We start from the raw sequence: 11,148 nt of genomic DNA on the forward strand, positions 1-11,148 counted from the left end.
TATCCTGTTCAATAAATCCTTAGATACCGCCAACAGGCGGATACTTTAGTGCTATAACTTTAACTTGCCAGCAAGTCAGCCTGGTGGTGGATTACTGTCACAGTTCCTAAATAGTTTGCACACATATCTTACTCATCCAAAAATATTTGCACAGATTTTAATTCGTTACACTAACCATAATAAGACTATGTGTCATAATTTATAATCCAACTGAGCTAGTGTGTTACAATTCTCCTCCTATTAATAAAATTTCATTCTTGAAATTTGTACCCTAAATAATCTAACAAATTACTGATAATTGGTGACTACGTTAAATGCGATTGGGTGCCTTCAACCTTTGATGTGAATTGCGTTAAATTTATAAATGGTACATACTTACCCCAAATGATAGTTATCAAAGTTTAATTGGAGAACTTGAACAATTTCCACTAAGTAAACTTCTCACGCAAGTTTATTTCTATAAAATAGCTACACAACACTTCCTCAATCACTTTCTTAAAATCGATTAAAACTTTAACATTTTCTTACCCATCCTTTTTATCTTTTTCTTTCGCGATATATTTTTCTCAAGTTAACTCTTTTTTTTTCCTTCCATTTTCATTTACTACATTAACATCCTAAAAGAAAATGGTTCACACAATGAGAGGAAAGGATCAAGGACAGGCTAAACAAAATATCGCTTCAACGAGTTCTATTCCATTTGGGCCCTAAGATCCTGAGAATACTCCACAAAATATAGAGTCCTCATCGATCACTTGTAGCACCACCCACGATGAGATGAATCAGTATCTAGGGGTCTGGGGTATATAAAGCCCAAATTTCGCTTATATCTTCTAGTGGCCCGAACAATGTCATTTAAGTTATAACACTAAAGGTTTCATTTTACCCTTGATTCTATTAGAAGCCGGTTTCGGTTTGCCATTAAATCCTTTCTTCCATGTTGTTTTAAATGAATATGGTATCACACTGGGCCACCTACCAACTTTATCGACTGGTGGGCTTTGGTGGCTTACTATATCGATTTCTGTATGCATAATGAATCTCCTCTGCTAGGGGTTTTTAATAAATTATATCAGTTGAAAGTGATCAGATAAGGAATTTATACTAGCAATGCCCATTTTAGTGTACGTTCAGGATATGAGCCTAGTTTTCAGAATAATATCTCAAACCTTCATCAACAGAAAGACAATAATATAAGAGTTATTTGCAAGCTCGAGTCTGGATTCAGTTTCCCAACAAGATGGTCCTTTCCTAAAATGTGTACCTGTACGCAGTGCCAGCTAATAGATTTCGAGCTTACTGAAATACAATATAAATAGTTAAATAAGGGGCACGTACTTTACTTGGTGCAATATAAAAAATGGTTATCGGTCAAATGATTTTATCATGTGGTTTGACGGTTTTAAAGCGCCATTTTCTTTTGAAGCCTTGTAACACCCCTGACCTGTATTGGTCATCGAAATATGATTTCAGAGAACTACTGGAACATTTAGAACATTTTACAAATGATTTACATAAATTATTGTTACTTTACTGAGATCATTCAAAACGTCCCTTAATTGGACCCTCGAGGTCCGATACGAGTATTAGAATCAAGTCGGGACTTAATCGAAAACTCATAAAATTATTTGTGACATTTCAAAAATTTCCCAAGGTGCAGGGCTCACATGCCCATGTGGTCTAGGGACATGCCCATTTGGTCAGGCCATATACTACATGTAACATCCCGAAATAGGGCCTAGTTAGAATAGTGGTTTCGAGACCACAAATCTGACATCACAATATTTATTTTATGGTTATTATGAGGCCTAGAATATGAGTATATGCATTTGTTAAAGTTTCATGAAGAAATTCTAAGTATAAGATGTCCAATTGGAAATTAGGGACTAAATTGAATAAATTTCTTTCTAGAAGCAATTTTTATGAAATTTCTTTAGATTATGAATTAGAAGGTCTTGGAGAGCAATTTTCCCAAATTCTAAATTTTTGGACAAAAATGGGCTTGCATGGATGAAATTTTAAAGAAAGGGCATAAGGGCATTTTGGTCATTAAGCATTTTAATGAAATAAAAACAGAAAAATGGAGCAAAAATATGCTCATCTTCTTCCTATAGCTGCCGAAATTTGGAGGACACCATACCTAGGGTTTCTTCAATTTTCAAGCTCAATAGTAAGTGCTCCCGAGCCCCGTTTTTCATATTCTTTGTATTTTTAAAATCCCGGTAGCTTGATCTCTCCATTTCTACCCATATTTCATGCTAGGGGTTCATGTTTAAAAATTTACCCATGGATGAGTTGATTGTGTTTTGATGGACTATGGAGGAATATGAAAGATTAATGTGTGTTGAACATCTTTTTCTAGTTGATTTTTATGAGAAACCCTTATAAGGACCATTTTGCAAAAGATATAAATGTATGGTAAAAATGAGAAAATAATGGATAATGTGGGCTACCATAAGAAGGAAAAGTGTTCGGCTAGGCTTGGGTAAGATAGAAAGTGCATGTGTTTCATTATCCAAGCCTAGGGACTAAATCGTAAAAATGTGAAAGGTTAGGGGAAAAACGATCATTTGGACCAGAGGTAGATATTAAACTTGAAATGAATAATGTAATGTATTAATGAGTTAATTTTGCTGTTATAGACCCCGACGAACAAATTTCGAATGTCAATCGTGGTAAACGTAAGGTTTCGGAATAACCGAAACACAATCCCGAAAAGAATACTAGGTAAGTTCGGATAACTTAAAGTAAACCCCTAACATACATAATTGTATGATTTATGAATGCATGATATGTGCATTTATTGATGGTATGAAAATGCATGAAATGCACCTTTGGTAATGATTTGTTGATAACTATCTCGGTTGAGGTTAAAAAGGGAATTCGATGGATAAACCATGTTTTACATGTAAACTGAGAACCTGCATGTGTTGTAGTAAGGATTTAGCCCGGACGGGTAATCCGTGATCTCAAATATGGAAAGGAATCTAGCCCAGACGGGTGTTCCTTGAATGATCAAGCCTCCCGAAGAATATGTGTGCATTATGGATTTAGCCCGGACGGGTAATCCGATTAGGGTCTGAATTTAGCCTGGACTGGTAATTCAGATCCGAACTCATTAAGGGTGTTTGTCGCTATAAGGGATTTAGCCTGGACTGGTAACCCCAACATCACCTTACGAGTTCATGATATGGAGGATTTAGCCTGGACTGGTAATCCTGCCATGAGATGTGAGGTTCACGGGAGTGCATATATGTGAAATGATTATTCATAAGAATTGACGGATAATGGGTACTCCATCGAGATTTCCTAGAAACTCAACCGGATAATATGATGTATGTTAACAAGATGATGAATGATGAGCTCATCTATATAAATTACATGATGCTTTGTTATGTGACTAACTCATTGATTAAGTGCATGTGATAGGAAATCATTTCATAATGGATGATTTCATGATTTAGATATGGATGTATGCTAATTACTCGGTAAGTTTACTTTTCGGTTATTCGAGCTTCCTAAGCATGTAAATGCTTACCCCTCTCTTTTTCCTTGTCTCACAGAGCTCGAGGACTCGAAAGGATTGGAGGACAATTGGAGAGTCAACACACTATCAACTAAACAAGCTTTTGTATAAAGACTCTGTTTATTTTGTTAAATGGCATGTATAGTACTTTTGAGTATTTTATTATATGTGTCATTTGATTTGCCAAGTAAAGGCATGTAGAAATATGTTTATCTCTTTGTATATGGTCATGAAAATTGGCTTAATTTAAGTAGGCTATGACCTACGATTTTATGCATGGTTTTAATTACTAATGATGGGTTGCTATCAATTGGCAATGAGTCACATGAATGAGTCAATTTCAGATGGATTAATGTTACACGAGAACCCATGATACTAAAGAGGAAATAACCATTTATGTATGAAACCAATGATATGAGGTTTCCATACAACTATTTTCATTAAGGTTATTTACAAGCGTAAAATTATGTTTTCTTTCAAACTTGGTAACCACTAAACACAAGTAGTAGAAAGAGGTGACTAAAGGCTTGGAAAATAGCCTAATAAAGTCCACATGGTTGGACACACGGGCGTGTGTCTTGGCCGTGTATGACACACGTTTCCCTCTCATGGGCGTGTGCTATGGCCGTGTGTCCCCTGCACTTAAAATTTTAGCTCAAAGTTGTACACGGGTAGGCCACAATGGTATGCATCATAGCTGTGTTAAAATGACAGTTTCATCCACGGGCGTGTTTCCATGGTCGTGTTGATAAGTCAGTGTTGCCCATGGTTGAAGGGCATGGGCATGCCTCAAGATACACGGGCGTGTGAGTCCACACAACCCAATCTACACGGGCATGTGTCCCTTTTATGTTAAGAAAAATTTTCTGAGAAGCCCTAGGTTAATCGAACGTGCCCGTATTTGTCCCGTATTACCTTCCAATATGTTGTAGGTCTCGAAGTCCTATACAAGAGACGAGATGTTCATGATTGAAAAGTTTTAAATTTAAATGAAATTTTGTGACTTGAGTTAGTATACTGAAAGTATAAAGTTTCGGTAATGCCTCGAGCCCTGTCCCGGTGTTGGATATAGGTTACGGGTGTTACATTTATTGGTATCAGAGTTACGATTTAGTCGGTTCTAGGACTACCGTAGAGGATATTAAAGTTCGTTATACATGCCATTATTCAAGTGTTGATAGTGTGACGTCTCCTAATTGTTTAAATTGTTTTGAATATAGTAAATATCTTCCAATCAAACACAAGATGAGTCCGAGGGAGCCGAGAGCCATGCTTCAGCTTCTGTACAGCGAGCTGTATCTAGTAGTAGTAGAAGGCTGATGTTAGAAGGCCGAGAAGAGGCCTGAGCTGCCTTCTTTGATATAATGGATGAATGGTTTGGGGATTATCTAAGAAATTGCCCTAATATACCGAGACCTCCCCCGCCCCCTAACCAAACTGATGAGGATGTGCCACGAGGTATGGCACCAGTGAGAATCGGTAAAGCCCCGGCAGATAAACTTAGGAAGTATGGGGCTGAGGAATTCAGAGCAAAAGTTGGTAATGACGCTGAAAGAGCTGAGTTCTAGCTCGAGAACACTACACGGGTGCTAGATGATTTGTCATGCATACCCGAGGAGTGTTTGAAGTGTGCTATGTCCCTTTTGAAGGACACTGCATACAATTGGTGGAAAACCGTATCCTCGGTAGTGCCGAAGGAAAATATTACTTGGGATTTCTTCCAATCAGAGTTTAGGAAGAAATATATTAGCCAACGGTTTTTGGACTCGAAGTGAAAGAAGTTCCTGGAACTCAAACAAGGTAACAAGACTGTAGTGGAATACGAGAAAGAGTTTGTACGACTAAGTCAGTACGCAACTGAATGGGTCCAAACTAAATTGGAAATGTGTAAACGCTTCGAGGAAGGTCTGAATGAGGACATCAAGTTGTTGATTGGGATCTTGGAAATACAGGAGTTTGTCGTATTGGTCGATCGAGCCAAGAAGGCCGAATAACTTAATAATGAAAGAAAACAAGCTAAGAGAGAGGCTCGAGTTGCGATCAAGAGGTCTAACGGTAAAACACTCTCATTCTCCACGAAGAAAGCCAGGAGTCTGCATGAACACTCCATGTAATGACCCGAATTTTAAGGTTATCAGAAAAATGTATTTTCGGGTCTCCGTTTCTGAAAAATGGATTCGTAAATAATTATTAAAAATATTTATGAAGTTAGTCGAGTGGTTAATTAGAGTTTAATGAAGTAAATTTAGCTTAATTAAGGATAAATAGATAAAATGATTAAATTGAATGAAGTGTGAAAGTTTAATTATAGAATAAAGAAAATTGAGGGGATTAAATAAGCAAAAAAAGCCAAAGTGAGTGCCAAGTGTGTGATAAAAATAAAATACATGTGTGATAAATAATGTACATACATTTGTAATACATGTATGTATTTATTTATTATTTAAGTAAGTATTAATGTATTTATTATTATTAAATTGATATTATATGATAAATAAATAAAAGAAAGACAAGTGTATGAAAATGATTTGATATAAGTGTATAAATAAAATATACACATTTGTAATACAAGTATTTGATAATAAATAGATATTTATTTAAATATTAAATTATTGCTATAATTATTAATTAATATTATATTATATTATATTATGAAATAAATTAAAATAGTGACAAATGTGTGGTAATTATAAAATACATGTGTAATAAATTAAATACATACATTTGTAATATGTATATTTAATTATTAGTAGATATTTATTAATTAAATATTTATATTATAAGATTTTTATGTATGTAATAAATATATTAAGTTATGACAAGTGTGTGGATAATAAATGGATACAAATGTAAAATAAATATTTGATATTAATTAGATATTTATTAAGTTAAAAATTATATATATATATATATATAAAGTAAAACAAAAGAAAAGAAATGAAAAAAAAGATAGAAAAGAAACAGAATGAAACGAAACAGAGAGCAAGGAAGGAAAGAAAAGAAAGAAAGGGAGAAAAGGGAAATTTAGATTTCAAGGTTTGAAAGTTTAATTGGTAAGTCAATTTAGCTCTTTTTACTTAATTTTGATGTTTTAGAAGCTTTGGAACAAGATTTTGATGAAATTAAGTTGATATTTTGAAAGTTATTAGATTTCTAGATAATGTTCATGTTGAGTAAAATGATGAATTAAGGGCTAAATTGATAGAAATTCAAGTTAGAAATGAAATAAGGATTGAATTGTAAAGTGATTCATAAGTTTTATGCTTTAAGGACTAAATTGAAAGAATTTTGAAATTATGGTTTTATGATGAAAAATAGATAATTATGTCTAAGTTTGGTTAAAAATTGAGTAGAAATAAAGTATGAATTAAGATAGAAAAGTAAGTGAATTTAGTTAGGAATAAATTGAAATTAAAAGTAGAAAATTAACATTTTGCACTGAGACTATTTTAGACAGTAACAGTAGTCTAAGTTTGAAAAATCACTAAAAATTGTATAAATTTAATTAGAGGATGAATAAAATATGAAATTAAAGCTTATTGAGTCTAGTTTCTTATAGAAGAAACAGTATAAGCAATTAAATTGTAAATTATGAGATATAATGAATTTTGTGAGACAAGGTCAGAATGAATTCGGGTTCCTCTGTTCTGACTTTGGAAAATCACCAAAAATTGGAAAAAAAAATAATTAGAGGCTTAAAGTTATATTTTTAGAATCCCTAATGAGTCTATTTTCAGGAGAAATCAACAGGAATATTATCTGAGTTCTGTACTGTGAGATAATTAATTTTTAGTAAAGAAGGGTCGAAACTGTAAGACAGCAGAATAGGGGTGAATTTAAAGAATAAACTGTAGTTAATGGCTAAACCAAAAATTCTGAAATTTTTTATGGTAAGAAGATTTGTGAGTCTAGTTTTAGGAAAAATTAGCAGATCTTAATTTAGAATTCTGTAACTCAAGATATAAATTAGTAATGTATTAATGATTATGAATTGTATTAATTTCGTAGTCAATGTGGTACCAGAAATCTCGGCTAAGAAAGAACAAGACAAAGTCAACGGGAGTTAGCTCAAAAATTACGGTTTGTATTTCTATAATCCGAACTTAATACTTAAATTGTTGGATTTATTATTTAATATATATATATATATATATATATATATATGTAGTAGGTGTTTTGAGATGATTATTTGAATTGGATTGAATATTGATTATATTGAATTGATTTATGAATATATATATATATATATATATATATATATATATATGAATGTTTGAATTGAAATGAATATTGATGTGGAAATTGAATAATAAATATTTTTATATTGGAAAATATATGTAGTTGGAAGTGTGATGAAATTGATAGAAAATTGATTATTGTAAAATTAAATATTTATTAGTGAAAAGTGAATGGAATTATATTGAATTGAAAATATATAGTTAATTAATTAAAATATGAATTAATTGAAAACTGGAAAATGAATTAAATACCCTATTAACTAGTCGGACTAGTCAGATATAGTTAGCATGCCATAGGATATGGAAGAGTACGGGTTTTGCCGGCTTATTGATCAGGCACTTATGTGCTGACTACTATTACTGTTACCGTTATTGTTACCGATTCGGCACTTTGTGTGTCGGATATTGTTCTTATATCATTCTATCATATCGTTTCGATTTGTTCGATGAGGTACTCGTGTACCGCATCGCCATCGTTATCTTATTATCGTTCGGCTTTGGCGATGAGGCACTATGTGCCCTCTTGGTGTGTTGGTTGGATCCGTATCCGTCTAAGTCCGAGTCATGTTAATAGGGTAAATAAAAGTATAAAATAACTGATTATTCTTGAATAATTGGTATACGGATACTTGACTATTCTTGGATATTAGACATTCTTGAATAATCGAATATTCTTGAATAATTGATCATTCTTGAATTGTCTTTGAATGAATGATCATTCTTGAATAACTTAATTGTTCTTGAATATATGATTTTCTTGAATAATTGATATTATCGATAACCGATCAATTGATCGATCTTGAATAACCGGTTATTATTGAATAATTGATTGTTACCGAATAACCGATATTCTTGAATAAATAATTGTTCTGATTGTTAATAAACATTACTGATTGATTAATTGCTATTGAAATTAATAAATGATTTGAAATTTAAAGTAAACCAAAACATTGGTTGGAAAGTGAATGTTTGAATACTCATTGAGTTTGAATAGTTCGATAAATATATATAAAATAATAAGTTTTATAATTGCTTAAGTGTTCAGATTATAGAAATACCACTGAGTGTATACTCAGCGTACGGTTTGTTTCCGTGCGTAGGTTAAGTTAAGGCTAGACTGTTGAATCAGCATCCCAAGCCGATCCCGAATTCAATGAGGTAAAGTATGTTGAGTATTGATAATGGCACGTACCTGGGATGTTTAATGAGAGTCATTTAGGTTGTAAAAGTATTGATGAAATAAGTAAATTATTGTTGGCAACGGTATATAGTATGAATTTTGAAATTTAATAAAAATTCGTAGTGATTCTAAATTAGTTCCAAATTGAATTTACTGTTCATATTAGACCACGATGGCCCATTAAAGGGACGACATCTTAAAACTAGGATGAGTGTGAATATTTATTTTAATTAATGACCGGAATTGGACTGTACTGGCTGGTAATGTCTCGTAACCCTGTTCTAGCGACGGTATAGGGTTAGGGGACGTTACACTCCACTTCGTAAGTGGGATACTCGGGTAGATCAAGAAGCTCTAAGTGACGAGGTCAAAAGTCTTCCTCCCCGATGGTGACTAGTGTAGGGAGTGTAGATGATCAAAAACTAAAGTGTAAGAGCTGTAACAAATTTCATTTCGGAGAGTGCCGAATAAAAAGCGGCGCATGTTTCAGATGTGGTTCTCTTGATCATTTTCTTAGAGACTGCCTAGAATGAGCTGAAAAAGATAAGGAATTAGCTCTGAAGTTGAATGCTCCCGTTCTACGAGGTAGGGCTCCGAGATACCCTGGGAGTGTTATTGGCAGTCGAGTCGTGACTAAAGACGCTGCAAAATTAGAAGTTCGAGCCCCAGCAAGAATGTATGCGATACGTGCTCCAGAGGAAGCCTCTGCTCCTGATGTTATTACGGGTACTTTCTTTCTTTTTAATACAAGTGTTGTTTCTTTAATTGACCCGGGGTCAACACATTCATATATCTGCATGAGATTGGTGTCCATTATGAACATATCCGTTAAACCTACAGAATTTATCATTAGAGTGTCGAGCCCACTAGGCAGATCAGTCCTAGTTGATAAAGTCTGTAAGAATTATCCTTTGACGATTCAAGGTCATTATTTTCTGGCTAACCTTATGTTGTTACCATTTGATGAATTAGATATAATATTTGGTATGGATTGGTTAGCCCTTTATGATGTAATTGTGAATTGTAGTAGTAAGTATATTAAGTTGAAATATTCGGATGGTAAGATTCTACAGGTCGAATCAGGAGAATTGGGTTTGCCACCGGTTGTAATCACGGCAATAGTTGCCCAGAGATATATGAGAAAAGGATATAAAGCCTACCTTGCATTTGTACTGAACATTAAGGAAACAGAACTGAAGATTGAGTCCGTGCCGATAGTATGTGAGTGCCCAGATGTGTTTCTGGAGGAGTTACCCGGATTACCTCTTGAAAGGGAGATAGAGTTTGGTACGGAATTGGAGCCAGGGACGACTCCCATTTCCATTGCCCCATACAGAATGGCACCTACTGAGCTGAAGGAGTTAAATGCACAATTGCAAGAGCTGACGGATAAAGGATTCGCTAGGCCAAGTTTTTCACCTTGGGGTGCCCCCGTGTTGCTTGTAAAGAAGAAAGATAGTTCGATGAGGTTATGTATTGATTATCGGTAATTGAACAAGGTGACTATTAAGAAAAAGTACATTTGCCAAGGATCGATGATTTGTTTGACCAGTTGAGAGGAGCCACTGTATTCTCCAAGATAGACTTGAGGTCTAGTTATTATGAGCTACGAGTTAAAGACTCGGATGTACCTAAGACAGCTTTTAGAACGAGGTATGGCCATTATGAATTTCTTGTCACGCTGTTTGGGCTGAAGAATGCACCGGCGGTGTTTATGGATCTAATGAATAAGATCTTTCGGCCATATTTGGATAAGTTTGTCGTTGTGTTTATTGATGACATTTTGATCTACTCTAAAGATAAGACAGAGCATGCGAAGCATCTGAGAATTGTGTTGCAGACCTTGCGGGAAAAGCAACTGTATGCTAAGTTTAGCAAGAGTGAGTTTTGGCTCCGGGAAGTTGGATTTTTGGGTCATATAGTTTAAGGTGAAGGCATCCGAGTTTATCTAAGTAAGATTTCTGCAATTGTTGAATGGAAATCGCCTAAGAATGTAACCGAGGTTAGAAGCTTTTTGGGCTTAGCCGGTTACTATCGAATGTTTGTAAAAAGATTTTCCATAATAGCAACTCTGATGACGAAGTTGTTACAGAAAGCCATTAAGTTTGAATGGACAGAGAAGTGTCAGCAAAGTTTTGAGAAGTTAAAGACATTGCTGACCGAAGCTCTTGTTTTAGTGCTACCTGAACCGAGAAAAGAATTTG

Source organism: Gossypium arboreum, chromosome 8, assembly GCF_025698485.1.
Source record: "Gossypium arboreum isolate Shixiya-1 chromosome 8, ASM2569848v2, whole genome shotgun sequence".
Taxonomy (NCBI): domain Eukaryota; kingdom Viridiplantae; phylum Streptophyta; class Magnoliopsida; order Malvales; family Malvaceae; genus Gossypium; species Gossypium arboreum.